General features: G+C 39.7%; 1 protein-coding gene and 1 pseudogene across 16 annotated transcripts in view; both read right to left on the reverse strand.

Moving 5' to 3' along the window:
* Nucleotides 1-20,062, reverse strand: part of RBFOX1 (RNA binding fox-1 homolog 1) — a 1,530,248-nt gene that overhangs the window by 1,068,067 nt on the left and 442,119 nt on the right. The window lies entirely within an intron of this gene.
* Nucleotides 5,348-11,938, reverse strand: LOC107179135 (annotated as a pseudogene).

The raw sequence follows: 20,062 nt of genomic DNA on the forward strand, positions 1-20,062 counted from the left end.
CCCGGATTCCTGCCGCCGCCAAGTCCCTATTCTAATCAGCAGCCCCGAGGCGCACACGCCGCCACCCTCTCGGCGTGAACGTTGGACAGCGGCTGACGGCGGCTCCTCTGCCACAGGCAGCCAAAAATGTCAGTTTGCACACTCCTCCCCCCTGTCGCCCGCCCCCGTCCCCGTCCCTCTACCACCCCCTCCCGCGAGTCAGTGGGCTTCAGGAAGCCTCTGCAGAAGCAGCTTTCTCTCCATCCCTCGCTCTCCCTCTCGGCCTCTCCTTCCCTGATGGTGTTCAGAGCCCTCTTCTCTCGCCTTACCTGAAGGGCATCTCCCACGACTGCAATTAGCTGCCAAGATTTCATTGTCGGCTGCAAAGTGCCTCCTGTTTCCTCCCCGGGAGAACACGGGAGAAGTCCGAGGCAACAGCAAACGGCAGCCACGTGCTAGCAATGTAAATGACTCCAGTCATCCGTCGTGCGCGCCGTGGTGCCTGCGCTCGCCCTGGCTGCCTGACACCACCGCCAGCAGGTGCAGAACGCTCCGGGAGAGAGCGAGCGAGCAGCCGGAGCAAGGAGGCATTCAACGCGGAGAGGCGCACAGAGGGAGGCCACCAAGGTGCCAGGGACGCTGCCGCGCCTGAGCCCGGCTTCCAGGGCGGCCCCGGCCTGGGCGCCAAAACACTCGCCAAATTGGACGCCCAGTGTTTTTGCAAAGTCTTGCAGCCCAGGAAAGGCGGTGGGTGCTGAGGCTGCGTGGGTCCCGCCTCCTCGCTCCGAGGCACTTGCAAAGCGCCGAGCTGGCGGCAGTATCTCGCCGCTCGCCCTCCCTCTCCCTCTCCTGCACGTGTCCCTTCCCTTGTTCTTTCAAGCATTAAATATGTACCACATGACAGAATAGGGCACCTTGCACGGTCCTCCGAGTCCACACTTGACAACCAATTTTAACTCACGAGCAGTGAAATGTCTAAAGGCAGGATATAAGCACTTCCAATTATTCAAAATGTCCACGGGACAGTATTTATGACTTCCAATATGCTACTCCACATATGAATACTAGTAAAGGATGGAAAACCCCATCACTCCCTTCCCCCCTACACTGGTGATAGGCTTTCCTCAGTGTTTCCACCGAGATACGATTACACTTTTCTACTAGTTAAAACTTTGTGACCTCAAATCTCCTTGCACATTAACTGCTAAATGAGAATGCTCTAAAATTTGACCCTGCTTTGAGGAGGAAATATCTACCATGTCCTGTTGAACTTCAGAGATCACCTGTGAAAAGGTATTTACCTTGATTATGGCATCAAAGTAAATGTCCCCAAAATCCACAAAGATCTGTGACTTTGTTTGTTCGTTTATTTACTTACTTACTTAAATGGGAAAGAGTTACACCACGCTCTGGCTATTCCCAGTCTGAATATTGCATTGGATAGAGATCAATCAACTAGATGGGGGAAGTCAGTCTTTTGGACGTAGGAGAATTAGATTTTTTTTCTATTTCTTTATAGTCAGAACTGCAAGCTATATACGCTAATAGGGCCTTGCTTCTTCAAGCACTCAATAGTTGACTAGGATGGAACTAAATATGGAAGAAAAGTGTATATATAGACTATATTCAATTAGCAGTGAAATATTCATTGGATTCCTGTGCCGTCTTCTTGGTTACTTTATTTTAGTTACAGGCCTTGTGCACAAGTGATTAGGATTTTATATGTCGGTAAGCAAATTTTAAAATGCTAATAAATCTTTCAAATATTTATTTGCACATTTATTATAGCCCCATATCTTGAGGCAATGTTTCCAGGTTTTTTTTTTTTTTGGAACATGCCAAGTCCTTCCATAACCATCAACCACCTCTGTCACACCACTAACAAAATGAGAAGAATTTTTTTTCCTTCTATGCATTAAGATTGTTTTAAATATTGCATTAATACACTGTTTAACTTGTTCCTTATGGAGTTAAGGTGGTGCATGTTTTCTCTGCCTGCCTTTGGTGGGGGCAGTGGCATTTAAAGGATGCTAAGATAGCATTAGGTAGATCTTCCTTTCCCAGTGATGGTTCAGTACAGAGTACACTAAATTCTCTGATGATTTAAGTTAAAGTCTAGTATATGCACATATCAGCTCTGGGGTCAATGGCATTGGGTAAAGTGGCAAAATGTTTCTAGATTTTAGCTTAACCAGAACCCCGTGTAATTACAGAGATGCACAAAATAAAGTAGTATCGCAGCAGAAACTGGCATTCTCAGGGGAATCATTTGATTCACAAATCAGCTCACAAAAGCGAGGTTATTCGAAGTTAAGGATGGTGGGGGTGGCGGATGGAAAGATAGCAAACCCTAATTACAACCCCATTGTCCCCGTGTTCCCTGGCACATATGGCCATTTAATCACGGAGTATGACAACCTTGGCAGATGTTGCCAAACCTGGTTATTGATATAAATTGCTATTCTCGTGTGTAAGTGCCCGAGCAGAGACCTAAAACAATGTCCCTACTCACCCAAAGGGAAATAAAAGGCCACAAGAGCATCTGTGGCAACAAGACGATACAGAGCTAAGGTGGGTTCCTTGCTCCGTCCAAAGGAAAACAGCAATGGATGAAATCTCCAAACCAAGGAGACAAAGCCTCCCTGTGGGAATGTCAACTGGTATCGTCACTCCAGAAACCAATTTACTGGTAGCTATTAAAACGGAAAATGTGCACAGGCTATAGCCAAGCAGTTTGACTTCTCTGCCCTAACAAAACATATATAAGCTGTGTTCATGAATATACCTCCACCACTGCTTGTTACAAGGGAAAAAATGGCAAATACCTACTGGCATAAAAAATGCAATATATCCTGTGATGGAATACTATATAGCAGTGAAAAATGACTAAAGTGTGAATAATCCATAGCTATACAGACACAAATATGTATAAAGATGAAGAGACTGACTCATACTACAAAGAACAACTATATATACATTTTTTTCAGTCAAAATTTCACTGAGATAAAAATGCAAGTTTTAAATGATTCATACACTATGGGACTATTTATGAAATAAAATGCAAAAATGAGGTAATATTATAGATTTTCTGCAGTTATATAAATATTTATGGCTGTATAGAAAACGATCCAGATTCAGCCTCTGCCTGTTTTCACACAGCTCACAAGCTCATTTTTTAAAAAATACTTCAAAGGTGAAAAAGAAAAAAAAAAAAAGGAACAGGAGTATATAAGGGCACCTGGGTGGATCAGTGGGTTAAGCATGTGACTCTTGAATTTGGCTCGGGTCATGATCTCACACTTTATGAGATTGAGCCCCACATCAGGCTCTGTGCTATTGGCACAGAGCCTCCTTGGGATTCTCTACTTCTCCCTCTGCCCTTCCCCCATTCATGTGCGCGCGCGCTCGCGCTCTCTCTCTCTCTCTCTCTCTCTCTCAAAATAAATAAACAAACTTAAAAAAAAAGAACAGGAATATATGAAAAATATTTCAGATTTCAATGTCCCCGAAAGAAGTTCTACTGGAAAACAACTATACCCATTTGTTAATACATTGTGATGACTGAGCTGAGTATTTATTTATTTTTTTTTTTTTTTAAATTTTATTTTTTTGGGGACAGAGAGAGACAGAGCATGAACAGGGGAGGGTCAGAGAGAGAGGGAGACACAGAATCGGAAACAGGCTCCAGGCTCCGAGCCATCAGCCCAGAGCCTGACGCGGGGCTCGAACTCACGGACCGCGAGATCGGACCGCGAGATCGTGACCTGGCTGAAGTCGGACGCTTAACCGACTGCGCCACCCAGGCGCCCCGAGTATTTATGACAGAGACCAAATGGTCCACAAAGCCTAAAATATTTACTACCTTGCATCTTACAGAAAAAGTTTCCCAACTTCTCATCTAGAAGAATGGGCCCCAAATTCCTAATAGTGTTTAGAAAGGGGAAAGGCACTGCTGTTGATGGAGGAGGTTGAGAACTTAGTTTTCCTTTAAAAGAACATTGATATATAAAAGGTCATATATGAGCTTTATGTACACAAACTCTTTAAAGGTACACACACACACACCCCTTTTTAATAAAGTCTGTATGTGTATAAAACCTTAAAAATATGTATTTATTTAAATATACATATGTATACACACACATACACATAGCGTTTTTGATTATAAAGGGAATGCGTGCACCACTTTTAAAGTGTGTGTGTCTGTGTACATGTGTGTGTCTATACACATATATTTATATGCACCTACCTGGAAGAAAACATTCAAAATTGGTGGTTCTTGGGGGTGGAAATGAAGATGCTTATTATAGTCTTCTTTGTTATTTCAGGTTTTTGTCAATTTCCCCAACAGATGTAAATGTAAGAAAATGGTGGATGCCCCTGGCCATGTGAGCTGTGACAACTGCCACCATGCCAATGTGTTTTTCTCCCTCAGAAACTGCCTTTTCTCTTTGACTGTTGAATGATAAGACCTTCAAAAACACATCAAGGTTTAACCTAACCTAACATTTCTGGAAGACTCCAGTATCTAATTGCTTCTTCATAGGAAAACAAAAATTTAAGCTTCAATGCACTAAAGATTTTTATAAAAATCAATCTTACCCTTGAAGTAAAATGCGACATAGATTACCCTTCTGCTGTAAGTTATGGTAATGACCTACTGAGATATGCCTCACAATACAGTAATACTGCTTCTTTACCAGTTTGAAAATATTTTCCTATAGAAAAGCACAAAGCATGTTCTATCTGAAAAATAAACTAAAATAAAATTACATAGCAACCACATTGGTGCTTTGTAGGATTAGAGCAGCTGGACCTAATGATTTTCTTCGTCTTGACATCTAATAATCCAGTTGCATCAGGAAAGGTGAGCTTAATGAAGCATATTCAGATGGGAGAGCATACGATTTATGGTGGGCTTGTTGTGGTTATATTCCTAAATGGATCCCATTAGCTCAACATTGGTTGCTGGTAAATGGCCACATTTCCTAATAGACAAAAGCATGAATCACCTGGGCATATTTTAGACGTGTGCTCTACAGAATGGTCCACCTTACAACTTTAAACTAGGACCAGGTGAATGACCTTCTTTAATGAAGCTTTGCCGACTTTCTTTGAGCAAGAAACAGAATTATTACAAAGGAACATTCATTCTACCTGCTCAGAATTTAGCATGTACATTTAACCTTATACTTGAGATGGCATACATCAAGCACACCACTGAGAGGATGTTTTAAATAGAGTTACAACAAACCAGTATTGTTTCAATCCTTTTTATACAATTATGAAATTGTAAAACCATTATGTTGTTTTTTTTTGTTTTTGTTTCTTTTTACAGATCTACACCTTTATTTACTTTCCAGTAAGTTTAAATCCTTGAGGGGTATAGCCTCACATGGATTTTGTGGTCAGTGGCTTTGGCGGGAAAGTTGTTTTGGAATTTGGCACAAACCATGCCACTGTTTCCATGAGCACGAGTAACTTTTCTCTAGATTACTCTGGTTTTGTTCGGTTTGCCACCAGGAGTCACTGTGTCATTCTTTGCTTTGTACACATAAGCACTTCTCTTGCCTAGACAGAATTCAGTTTCATCTCGGGCATAAATACCTTCAATTTTAAGAAGAGCCGTGTATTCCCTCTAGTTCCGGAGACCCCACTAATAGCCAGCAAAAATGACCTTGGACCACAGCCTTCCAGACTTATCGGTTGTTTTAGGAGTTCTGATCTCAGCAACCTTGCTCCCAAGCTTCAGCACCTCATATGTGTTTATTGTGGAAATTTGAGAAAATTTGGAAAAGCATAAGAAAAAAGTCACTCATTATTTATCACCCAGAAAGCCACACGTAACATTGCAAATCTGTCCCTCAAAGATTTTTCATTGCATATGTGACTAAAAACTCAGAAGCACAGAATAGACATTTTACCATATAAGCTCATTTTTCTACTTTGCAATGTATCATGAACCTTTTCTGCTGTAAAAAACAAAAAGATAACATCAATTTTGGTATGCCACTATAAGAATACACAATTTCTATTAAATAATACCAATACGTACATTCTTGGTGTTAAATAACACCAACATGAACATTCTTATCCATAATGTTATGCGCTTGTCTCTCTCCGTTATTTCAGGATAAATAAATATTTGGAAGTAAAAGTGGTCAGTCAAAATGTGGGCCCCATTTTTAAAATTTTAGATCTAAAGAACCAGAATCCTGGAATGTTCTATTAATCCTATACCCAGTAACAGGATAAAAGAGAACCTATTTCACCCTGGGAACAGTTTTGGGCCAACTATTTCTTCTTTCAATAACCATCTCCCTGGCTTTGGCTAGGTTCCTCTCCCATCCACCTGCCCCAATTGGGCCTCCACACCATTGCATGCTAAATTAGCATAAAACAGCTCAAACATAGAAAACAAAGGTGGTAATGGGGAGCAATTTAAATCTAAGCTTATTTAACCTAAGTGGCTAGTGGCTGCCCATTTTGTCTTAATTGCCTTTTAAACTAAAATCAATGTTAAATTACCTGAACAACAGTTTCTGCACAACTGCAAACTGAAAATTCTTTAAGTGCCTCCTCAAAAGCCTTTGGCTCTTATTTGGCGGACAGACAGGAAAAGAGTCTCTTTCTTCTTTACTGTGCTCTAGCTTTTGACTATGGGATATGATTCAAGGATGCACTCTCTCAAAAACAGTCACCACGTCAACTTTAGGATGAACTACTCCTTGACATGAGGTATTCAAAATGAAATCTGGATAATGGAATTGGAATAACAGTCCTTCCTTCTTTCCTTCCTTTCCTCTCATCAACAGGGAGAGACTGAATATACAAATGGAAAACAACCAAACCACATATACAAATAGAACTCAGACCTATGATTGGCAGTATCCCGCCCAGGAAACCAGCCTGCTATCCACAAATCATACTGGTAGCACATCAGACCACTTGTGACTTCTAATCTCTGGTGATCAGTTCAGGAAGCCAAAACAAAAAGGCCTGTAACACGACCAGCTCAGAAAGAGCCACAACTTGATTAGTAATGGACAGCTTTCCTAACTTTTGTACCCACTTCGAACTTAGGGCCAAGGTGTGCAACCAGTCACATGGAATGTCCTGCTTCCCGTAGTGCACCTGCAGCACTCCCACACCAAAAGCCTCCAGTTAGGACACACCTGAAGCCTTCCTTTTTTTTTTCTTTTTTTTTTTTTCAACTATGAAGCTTTCTCACCCTATTGCCTGATGTTGAGTCTCTGACAAGTGATGCTGGCTAACTCCCTTGCTACAGTATGCTTTGAATAAACAGTTCTCATTTGGTTGGTGTTTGTTTATTTCCACAGTGATTACTTGTTTTCAATACTGTGTTAGGTAAACAAGATAGACAAAACCCTAGCCCTCAGGGAGCTTATGTTCTAGTGGGTAAGACAGACAATAAACAAGATAATGACACATTTTAGTAACTGCTATGTAGAAAATAAACCATGCACTGAGATGGGGAAGTAATTGGGGTAGATGCTTTAGATATGATTCTCAGGTTGTTAGGATTTATTATTACTGGTTAAACTTCCTGCTTTTGTTTCCTTCAAATACTGATTGAGCACATGCCACCGAGTCTCACACACACACACACACACACACACACACACACACACACACACACAAACCACCTCTGTCAGCAAAGAGTCTCGCAGGATGACCTCTGTTCAGTAATAACCAGAACATGAAGTGGACAAGTAGGCAGGGTCAGAAAGAAGATGCAGGGTATGAAATATGAAGGCTAAGAGACAGCAGGGAAAAGCTTTCAGATATTACAAAGGGTCCTCAGGCCCCAGAGCAGAAGATTGGGGTGGACATGGAAGGGGTTCAACACTCCCTACTACAAAATATGGTACTGCGGCGGCATACTGAATATTTGAAGCGGAAAGAATCTGAGTAACAGCAGATGCAGGAAGCACTCTCTGAGCCCCCCATCCACTCTGAAGCAGGTCATAAGATCTCATGGGAGAGGTGCCCTCCCTATCCTTATCTCCAAAGATGGAGGGACACAGAAGGACTTGTTAAGTTCTCCCCAGTTTACCACTTAGCTGCTATCACATTTCCCCATGACTTCCGACTCTTCATCAAACCTAGTATAAAAATGCTCATATTTAACCACTTCTTCAGGTCTTCATTTCCTTATGAAGTCTCCTGTGTCACGTAAAACTTACATTACATAAATCTGTATGCTTTTCTCTTGTTAATCTGTCTTTTGTCAGTCCAATTTACAGAACCTCAGCCAGAAAACCTAAGATGTATACAGGAAAAAGATTTTTTTCTCCCCTGTGTGGGGAGAGGCACACACATTATTACTGGCATTTCTGTATGTTATGCCAGCATGGACACTTTTAAGACAAAAGAGGTTTGCTTTGAGATATCCCTAAATTGTTGCACTACCTTCTTTAGGAAAATCTTCCCAGGGGCAGGGGGTGGCACCTTAATGGATCAATCTGTTGACATCTGACTTCTGCTCAGGTCATAATCTCTCAAAGTTCGTGAGTTTGAGCCCCGGGTTGGGCTCTGTGCTTACAGCTGGGAGCCTGGAGCCTACTTTGGATTCTGTGTCTCCCTCTCTCTGCCCCTCCCCTGCTCATGGTCTGTCTCTCTCACTGTCTCGATAATAAATATTAAAAAAACATTTTTTTAAAAAAATAACAATTTGTCCCTTGAATTTCCTAAGTAGGGGATTGCACAGACATTTGGGGAGAACAAAAAGTCATGTGAGATTAGAAATCACTCATTTCCTCAAATCCCCTCACTCCTTAGGTCAGTAGTCTGTCACCCCACAAAGGAAATAAGGAGACAAAACAGGCTCCCAATTCCAATGACTTAATCTTGTCTGAGCCCAGGGCAGAATGATGGTAGAAATCTTACATGCCCGAGAGTTTCCTCTACTCAAGATTTTAAGAAATTAAAAGGCTATTGATGCTATAGGCACGTGTAACGCTCAGTCAACATCTCTCCATGCCATGGCAGAGATGCCAATCATTGCCCCCCACCCTTCAGGGTTTCTTAGAGAACCTTCTCCTCTTGTGACCCCACCTCAACCAATCCCCAGTCCAGGGAGCTGGATCAGACACATAATCCTCTCTGGTCAAATCAGAGTCACTCCCAGAGAGACTTCCAGAATTGGAAAACAGATGGAGTGGTAAGTTTGACAGCTGGACTTGGAAGGCTGGGTGGATTTTCACAGTAGATTCTGATGAGTAGTTAAGAGAAGCAATCTACAGAGAAGTAGAGAAATGCAAAGAGGTGACCTCTAGAAAGAAATGAGAGGAAGAAGGGAGAGACAGATAAGCAGAAGGACTCTGGCCCCAGAGAAAGACAGAGATGGGGAGAGTTGTTGTCTTGGCCACTGAAACCTTTCTTCTTACTTCTGTATTCCTTTCCTTCTCCATGTGCCTCTGACGCAAGCCGACTTCCTGCAAAGTCCCAACCATACTCTCTACCCCTGCTAGAGTGTCTAGACACAGTTAGGGTTGCACAGGACATGGCCAGCCTGCAAAGGAGTCCCCAGATCCCTTTGCTTTTCAGAAAAGCAAAATATCCCAATGCTGTGATGAATAAACCTCTTCCCTGTGTCTCATGATCTTTCATGAAGCATAGCTGTGGTCCAGCCTGTCAGAAACACAATTTAAAACTTGAGTGCTAAAATAAATACAAATTCTCTGACACTAAAGGTTAGGTTTTGTTAGGCTTTTTTTCCTCCAACTGTAAGCATAAAGATATCTTCCCCTCTAAAAATATCACCAAAAATATTGATAGATTCATTTTTCTAACATTATATATGTGAATGCCCAGTGAATTCCATATATGAATTCCAGAATCCTTGTCAGATACAAAGTTGAATAAATCTGTTGAAAAAGGTAAATATAAACAAGTATTATAAAATAACATTATAATTATATTTTATACATTATGTTTATATATTTGAAGCTTAGGCATTATAAGATGTGTGAATATATATTATAATTATAGCTGAGATAAGAGTAAAGTATGCTATGCATCTGCCTGCATAGGAGACATGCATAGGAGGAGCCTTTTTGTTCTGCTTAAGGTCAGAAGGCAGATTTCAAAGAATTCACAAAGGTAGTGATGCTTGAGTTAGGTTTTAAAGGATGCAAAGGAGTTCATTTAACATGGTCAGTACAAAATGGCAATCTAACCAGGGGAAGTAACTTATGTAAAGGCACAGAGGCGTGACTGTATGAGCTAATGGCTAGGGTAAAGTGGGCATAGGTCAGATGATAAAGGCCCTGTATGTTATGCCAAAGGGTTTGGACTCCATTTCTCCACAGGGAAAGTGAAACAGGCAGTGGCTAGGAACACCACTCCAGGTAGAATGTGGGAATGGACCACTGGAAGTAGGAAGATCCATTAAGAGACTCTTTTATTACATTTCAGGTCAAAAGATGATGAGTGTTGACACAAATGAAGACATGACAGTGATCATATAATAGGAAGGAAAGATTCAATAAATATTTTAGAAATAGAATTAAAAGGACTCATTGAATGACTAGAAAATATGTAGGGGTGGGATAGCTTTAAAAAACAGAAGAAGGAGGAAGAGGAGAGGAGTAGAGGAGGAGAGAGAGAAAGAGAGAAGGAGAGAGGGAGAGAGGAGAAGGAGAGGAAGAAGAAAAAGAAGAGACCAAAAAGTCAATGTCAATTTCTAGATTTGTATTTTAAGTTATTGATTGAACGCTGGCACCAGTGACCAATTTCAGGAGCATCTGATAAAGATTTGAGAAAGATAAGAGGCTCATTTTGGCCACTCTCAATTGGGTAAACTTACGGAACCTCCACATGGAGCTATCCAACAGCCAATTGGGCAGATAGAAACTGGGATCCTGGGGAGAGGCGGAAGACCATCTGGAAATCCTAAGTGTAAAAGATGGAGCCATGGACACAGAACAGGTGATCTTGGAAAGCAGACACTCTGATATTTGATCTATTAATGCCCAAGGCAACACAATAGAATACAGGTGCTAATCAAGTCCTAAAGTACATTTGAGTAGATGTACAGTAGACAGGGCTGTGCCATATCTATGCTTTCATATAACAGTATAGTCACACATTTAATATTTGTGAGTAGTTTACAACTAGTAAGATGACTGAATCCAAGCATTAACAAACTGTTCCTGTAACCACTTGGATCGAATCATGCCCTTTTAAACCTACTCCACCTATTAAGGAAGCATACAAGGGGGCATATTCTTTAAAGCAAACAGCTAGCCCTAACTGGAGGCAGGAATTTGGGCTATCAACAACGTCTAATCAGGTTTCTATATACAAATATTTAAAATGAATGATTATAGAATAATAAATTACTCACTAAGCAAATGTCTGTTTGCCAGGTGCAAAATAGATGATTAATGACTGTTTGCTAACTACAGGACTTACTGTGTGCCAAGTTCAAATAGGAAAAAGATTTCTTTGGGTCACTTTGCTGTCTAGAATGTGAGCTGCATTGGCATCACATACCCTTATCAATAGTAAGATGAAGTTACTCATCCACCAATAGCTTAGTCCACGTGAGATAAATATAGGAATGTGAAGTCCCTATCCGCTACTCTATAGGTCTTGACAGGCAATGGAGGACTCCTAATTCCCAATGAATGACCCTATGGATATGAGAGCACTCCAGGATGCTAGGATTATTCTTTCTAACTTGTATGCATTCAACTGGAATGTGGGACAGTATGGAAAACAAAAGAAAGGGAAACCAGTGTGAACGCTGACAGCAATTCCATAGGCATCCCAGACACTGCACAAATCCTGATGAGTGAGTATGAAATAGGAGATGTGAATCTGCTCTTTCCTCCTGAGTTCTAGGCTCTCAGATACCTCAGAGGAGGGGCAGCTCACCTCCCACAGTGTGAATCCCCTTTTTAAAGCCACTTCTTTTCTGCATGGCAGGCATGGCCCCTAAAAGCAAACCAATGCCTCATCTGGTGTTTAATCAAAAAAGAAATCCATTTCATAGCTGGATTAAAATTTGGCTCTGTTGGTCTCCTAAATAGACAACAGGCTGGGCTTTGATTGAGACCTTCTGAATGGACTGTCAATAGCTACAACGGACTCTACTCATGGTTGTATTTTCAGAACTTCACTACCACGTGAGAGATAACCACTTTATTAGTTACTAGGACTTGATAATGTGGCTCCTGGGTACGATTTTGTTTATTTACTTTCTACTTTTCATATTTTACCCTGGCCCTTTCTTTTCTCTTTTCTTGCCCCTTTGCTTTCTTTTCTACCAGAATCTCCAATGTCCTCTTGACAAAACCCTGCCATTGACCTCACACAGCCTATGTCCATATTCAGGGCGAGACACACACATTGCATGTTCTATCTATAGTTCTTTTTGCTCATGTATGTAGTAGGACAGAACCTTTTCAAGGGTAAAACAAATGCCTTAGGCCATTCCTGAATTCTGGGACCTGTGGTCCATGAGAAAAGTTAGACAAAAGAGGAGGGGACAACTAGTGAGCAAAACAAGAAAAATGAGGACACATTTAAAAAATATATGCTGAATATTTTAATGTTTTAACAAAGACACACAAATAAAATGATTTTATTTATCTTTGCAAATGCATAACAAAAAAAAGTCATCTAAAGGCTATTTAACAGATGAGAATTTTTGTGGCAAAATAATTTCCCATTAAAACTGTTAATAAAACAGAAGGTACTGTACCAAGCACAGTTTGAGTGACAACAACGTGTCAGTCATGATTTCTAGACCTAATTCTGTTTTAAATATCCCGCTGCAGATGGCAATGTCCTAAACTATAATTGTGCTCTTTACTAAATCATTGCAAGGGTTGTAAAAAAATATTAATTTGTGCATAAAAGGCAGTGTGGTTCAGCAGTGGGACATGAGTTTATCAAGCTGTATGATGAATTGTAATTCTGAATCTTGCAATTTTGCCAATGTATCTGGGTGACTTACTTTAAATCTTTATTTAGTGAAAAAATAAAAGCTAAACTATATGCCCTTCATAATCAAGAGACATAAGCCACATAGGCTTCCAGGGCTCCCAATCATCCCTACCCCCACCACAGTGTGGGAGACATTGGGCATCTATCTACCTTATGCAATAAATCTACCCTCATGCAGTAAAGAGCTGACTTCAAAGATGTATCTCTTTGCCAGAAAAAACCATCATGCCCACCCCCACACATCCCCCATCCCTCAGGCCTGAATACAAATAAACTCTGTTTCTTTGGTATTTCTTTTTTCTTAGCTCTTAAGATACAGAATGCTCTGGCCATCAGATGACCAGTAGAGACATTAAAAAAGAAAAGAAAAGAAAAGAAAAGAAAAGAAAAGAAAAGAAAAGAAAAGAAAAGAAAAGAAAAGAAAAGAAAAGAAAAGAAAAAGCTTATTCTGGGATTTTCCTATTAACCCTTTTTTATCATGTTTTTCTGTCTTGACAAAGGTAGAGAGTTTGAACAATCAAACATAAGAACTATACAGAAAAATAAAAGCCACCATTGGGAGATGTTACAATTACCGCTCTGCAAAATTTCCCTTCTAAATACCACTAACTAATGGCAGAGGAGATCTAAGCCTTATCCATAGAATTCTAGAGCCATAGCTGGAAGAATCCAATGGCATGTCAATGGTGCTTGATGTCTCAGGTTTTCTCTTAAAAATTTATGTGCATGTGCCTTCTCTTACCTATATATTTGTTTGCTTTTAATATAAAAAATAACACCTTCCCTCTGAAAGCTTTGAGCAAAATTGATGCTTCAGGAAACCAGCTCTATGCACTCTGTGGTTAAGGGTCCCTGTCTCACCAAAATATAGTTCTAGGGGGTATAAATATTGCAGTTTAGGAAACCCAGCTACAATAAAGTCACCTTGCCTGGATATTTATGTACACCATTGTATTTAATAGTAATAAAAATTATTATTATAATAACAACGACAACACTATTAAAAATAAGCACCATGTTAATGTAACTTGAGTTCCTGCTGTTGCCGCAACACTTTACATATAATAATCCATTTAATCCATAATAATTGAAAAGGTGTTCAGCATCACTAATCGCCAGGGAAATAAAAAACACAATGAGATATCACTGCACACATGTTAGAATGGCCATTATCAAAAAAGAAAGAAAGAAAGAAAGAAAGAAAGAAAGAAAGAAAGAAAGAAAAAAGGAAAGGAAAGAAAAGAAAAGAAAAGAGAAAAAGAAAGAAGGAAGGAAGGAAAGAAGGAGGAAAGTGTTGGTGAGGATGTGGAGAAAAAGGCACTCTTGTACACTGTTGGTGGCAATATAAACTAGCGCACCCACTATGGAAAATAGTATGGAGGTCCCTCAAAAAATTATGAATAGTATTCCATTAGATCCAGCAATCCCACTTTTAGGTTGTATATCCAAAGGAACTGACATTAAGATCTCAGACAGATAGCTGCACTCCCATGTTTAGCATTATTCACAATAGCCAAGATATGGAAACAACCTAACGTCCATGGTGGATGAATAAGTGAAGAAAATGTAGTACACGCATACAACAGAATAGTATTCAGGCCTGAAAAAGTAAGAAACCCTGCATTTGCAAGAATGTGATGAAACTGGAACATTATGCTAAGTGAAATAAACCAGACACAGAAGGACAGACACTGCATGATCCCACTTTTATGAGGTGTCTAAAATAGTCAACCTCATTGAATCAGACAGCAGAGTAGTGGTTTCCAGAGGTGTGGCAGGGCAGGGGAGAGAATGGGGACATGTTGGTCAAAAGGTATGAAGTTTCAGTTACATGAATAAGTTCTGGATATACACTATACAACAGGATCTGTAGTTAACAATATTGTGTTGTATACTTAAAAATTTGTTCAGAGGGTATATCTATGAGTGTTCTTACCACAAAAGAAAAAATATATATAAAAAAAGGAGGAAAATTTGGTGGTGATGTACAAGTTTATGGCCTTAATTGCAGTGATTTAATAGGTATGTACTTACCTCTAGACTCACCAAGCTGTGTACATTATGTACAGCTTTTTGTATGTCAATCCTATCTCAATAAAGTGGTTTATTATATATATACACACATATATTAAATATAACTAAAATAATTATAACTAAAATAGAATTAAACCTCATTATGTTATCAGATACAATTCATACAAATAAATGATATAAATGATTAGATCAACTGTATTTAATTATATTAAAGTCAATGTGGGGTGGGAACACTGGTCCCCAAATAAGGACTATTCAGGTTTCTGTACATCTCTGTCTAGAAATCAATCTGAGTGGACTCTATATTTTTCTTCACTTATTTTACATTCATATCACCAGAACCTAAATATGAGCATCCACACTGAACAGCATGCTATGATTCAAAGTCAAAGAGCCTAGCCTAGTTCGGGGGTCTGGGGTGGCTCAGTGGGTTAAGTGTCCAACTCTTGACCTTCGCTCAGGTTGTGATCTCATGGTTTGTGGGTTCAGGTCCCGCATTGGGGTCTGTACTGACAGCGTGGAGCCTGTTTGGGATTCATTCTCATTCCCTCTCTCTCGCTCCCTCTCTCTCTAAATAAATAAATAAATATACATCAAAAAAAGAGCCCAGCATAGTTCAAAATACCTTAGAAAGACAATAAAAAAGATGAAACTCTGACGTAAGCCTCCTGGGTCCATTGCAGGTTAGTTCTTTATCCTTTGGTTTCCTTCCCTCAGAGATTCCTCCCATAGACTTGGCACCAGGATAGTGGAGAGAAGGTAAGTCCAATCACCTTCCACCCAGCAGCCATCAGCTCAAATTCAGACATGTCTAAGTTTGTATTCTGGCTTTGTGAAGTTCCAAGAAATTTGGCAAGTTATTTAAATCCTCCAGAACACCCATTTCCTCACCTCTAAAATGGGTTTAATACCAACAAATTTAGATGGTTGCTGAGGGGATTAAATAACATATGTGAAAGTACCTAACACCGTCCTTGGGAAAGAGAAGGCGTTTAAAATGTTTGAAAAATAAAATTATGTCAAGATGCACTGAAGAAGATTATAACCACTGATGGTTTTGGAATTTTTTTAATTCCTTTTTTTTTCTAGTAAGGATTAGCCAGAAAGTTTAAAGGTTATACACATACTCACAAATATAAATAATTTTCAAGTTTTTGGTTGGTGTAACAATGAATCAACTCAAACTTCAGTCTAAATCAGGATATGACCATCTTTTTCCATAAAGGCTCAGAGAATCAATATTTTCTGTTTTGTGAGCCCTATGGTCTCTGTTGCAAGCTTGTGTACTCTGCCCTTTCAGCACAAAAGCATGGAAACAAATGAGCAAGGCCATGTTCCAATCTATGTCACTTAAAGACATATGTATTTCCTTAAGTGAGAAGGCTCTGGTCTGAGTGTGCATTAAAAACACAGGTGAGGATACTACCAATTTACTTTCCTTGTGGATTTTAGAAGCTGAGTCCTAGGAACCCAAGGACTGAGTTCAACTGCCAGACTCATTCAGGACAGAAATGAAAATAAAAGATGTCCAGTAAAGAATGAAATCAAATGCACTGCATTATCTTGACTCTTTCTGGCTCATCTACACTGTCAAAAGAAGAATAGTATCATTAGAGGCACAAGGTATAGAAAGTGTGCCTTTCATCTCCCTGTCAAATAAAACAAATAAGTAAACAACAACAAAACTCACTCTACCATTTTTTTATTTTTCCAAGTAAACTGCTCTGCCTCGTTCTGCAAACACAGAGTGTTAGACAACCACTCTGCCTGGGTAAAAAACCTCCTCATGTGGGAAATAAGAGGACAGAGATTGAACATAGTCATAAAAGGTAATTCCATGAGAGCAACACTGGCGAATGTGGCCAGGGCTTTCGGGTTTATAGAACATTTTACAAACATTCACTATTATATACTGTTCATGATAAGCAGGCTAGATCTGAGAGACTGATTGCTATGCCCATTTTGCAAAAGAGCATATGGACTTTCCAAAGCTGGTAAGCACCTTGCCTGGGGGTAACAGAGGTAATAAATGATGGCTTAACAACCGACCCCAGAATCCTTCTCTTGGAAGCTCAGATCTCCTTCTGCCAAATACTATTACCTCTTTTTAATGCACTGCTATCCAGTCAACTTGGTTTAAACAAACATTGTGGGAAGGAGAAAAGGTGAAATGCATTCAGCGAAGTGATTAATGCTGTTGCTGAGTAATTAATGTTTTGAATATGATCTGTAATCCATATGGAAGGTGTAATCAAAGCACGAAAGAGGTGACCTGCCCACTCTAGGGTAAACCTTTGCAAAATACTAACTATGGCAATGATTTTCAGGCCAAATCTTCCTTGAGGAGCTATTTTCCTTACCTTGAAAGATTTTTTTTTTTTTGGTATTCAAATGTATAATTGCCCTTTCTTTAAATGTCAGCAATTCTGTAATCAGTCCACTACTAATATACATTAAATTGGATATGACTTTGATATTATAAAAATGCTACATTGATTCAAACCTTTCGCATGTATGCTTTTCTGCACTGGTGTGGCTATTTTCAAAAGATAAACCAATTGAAAGTGTTTGTGCTATAGGCCTAATTAATAACAGAGGCAGTGCTGTTTAAAACTGTATCTTTTTATACAGCTTTCAAAGGCTATACCGGTTTACACTTTCACCATCAGTATATGAGGATTTGTGTTATCTCACAGTCTCACCAAAATCAGTTACTATCAATTTTGTTAACCTTTGCCAATTCAAGGTGTAAAAACGTTACCACATTATTATTTTAATTTGTATTTCTCTGGAAAGAAACATTTAGGTACAGCCAACATTTAGGCAGCCATCAGAGCTACCGTTCCAACCTGGCGGAAAGAGAGGCCTTCACCCCAAGGGCCAAAATCTGATCAAAGGCCAGTGGCAGGGACAGTAGAACATGAAGCAATGACTCATTTAAAGGGCTGAATGAATTTGCAGAAGTAATACGGAAATTTGAGTCACAATGAATCAGCTGTATTGAACATCACTAGTATGGGATTATTAAGGGGCCACCCCATCCTTCCAGTAACAACATTTGATGTTTTCTTAGAGGCTCTCCTTCTCCCAGGGAGGATAAGCCGCCAGTTTGGACGGTTCCTGTAGAGTTGACCCTACCCCAGAGCTCAAGCAGGGCATGTGAGACAGACTAGCTACTGGGGAACTCACATTCCTCTGACAGTGGGGATTGTTTTAGTGATGTGCATGTGATTCAGGGTTTTATATTGAGGCTGTTCAGAGAATAAGATAAAACCTATGGCAGTGAGTAACCATCTTCCCATTTTACAATGGCAGAGTCAACCTAAACATGGTGGTAACAGAGTCTGGAGATTGGGAGATGAGACTCAGTCCTAGTAACATAGTTTGAGCTTCTGGACCTAGCAAACTTAGAGCCATTCCTGGAGTTTTCAGTTGTGAAGGTTAGTATTCTTCATTTTTGCTGAAACCAACTTGGGTGGGGTTTCTGACACTTATACCCAAAAGAAACCTCATGAGTACATCGATTCAAAAAGTTTCTGACCCTAAGTGTTACCAGCCCAGCACTTTAATGTCAGGAATTCTGGTCTTTCCTAGGTCATTTGACAGCTTCATGTCAAGGCTGAAGGGCATTCATGAGCAAAACTCCAAGACACAATAGGAAATAAGTAGTTGAAGGGAACATAAAGAGGGCAGAAATGATAATGTGTATGTGTGTGTTGGGGGGGGGGGTATACATACAAGTTAGTGGAAATGGTGAAATACTGAATAAATGGTGTTGGGTCAGCTGAATAACCTTTTTAAGAGAAACAAAGCATGCTAAATTTCAAACTGCATTTTGAAAAAGTAAATTCAAGAGCACCTGGCTGGCTCAGTCAGGAAAGCATGCAACTCTTGATCTCAAGGTCGTGAATTCAAGCCTCACACTGGGGGGGTAGAGATTACTTTAAAAAAAAAAGTGATTTCAAGTAACTTGAAAAATCTAAAGAAAAAGCATAAAAGTACAAATTATTATAAGAAAATATGAGGCTATTTTTATAAAAGTTGGATAGGGGAAGGATAGCTCCTTAATTCCATAATAGAAGTGATCACTGAAAAATTAAATTTTTACATGGAAAAAGACACTATAGATAGAGTCAAAAGGCAAATGATAGCATGTATTTATAGCAAGTGTAACTAAGGTAAACAGCTATAGCCTACAAAGAATTTCTAAAAATTAACAAGAGAAAGATAAACCAACTCAAAATGGATTATAAAGCAGTGACTCATACAATAGAAAAGACATTATGCATCACAGGTAGTTGGGAAAATGCAAATTAAAACAACATAGTATAGGCTACACTTATACTGAGTAATTTTTAAAAGATTGCTAATATATGATGTTGGCCAGTTAGTTTATAGTGTTGGGAAGATTGAAAACCGTTCCAATGTTTTTGGGTAAAAATCTAGTAATATTTGTTAAAACTAAAAATTTGCATAACTTTCACTAATTATTTCAGTTCTGGGAATCTATCCAATAGAAAGAAAAAGTATCGGAACTTACAAAATGTTTATTGTTGCAAATGGTTATTTTATGAGGAGACAAAACAAACAAATCCCAAGTAGAAATGATCTAAGAGCTATCAATACGGATAGCTGAACAAATACAGATAGCTGTGCCCATATTATGGAACACTATGCAGCTATTACGAAGGATCAGAATCAAAAGTTGTTGTTTTTAAGATTTATTTTATTTTGAGAAAGAGAGAGAGAGAACATGAGATGGGAAGAGCGGGGGATAGAGAGAGAATCCCAAGCAGGCTCCAAGCTCCACACTCAGTGGGGAACCTGACACAGGGCTTGACCCCATGACCTCAGGATCATGACCTGAGCTACAATCACCATCTGGGCACTCAAACAAATAAGCCACCCAGGCGCCCCTCAAAAGGCTTCTTTAAACTTTATTTACTTATTTAAGTAATCACTACACCCAACCTGGGGCTCGAACTCACGACCCCAAGATCAAGAGTCCCAAGCTCCTCTGACTGAGCCAGCCAGGGCCTTGGAATCAAACATTGACATGTAAGGAAAATGG

This window comes from Panthera tigris, chromosome E3 (assembly GCF_018350195.1).
Source record: "Panthera tigris isolate Pti1 chromosome E3, P.tigris_Pti1_mat1.1, whole genome shotgun sequence".
Classification (NCBI taxonomy): Eukaryota; Metazoa; Chordata; class Mammalia; order Carnivora; family Felidae; genus Panthera; species Panthera tigris.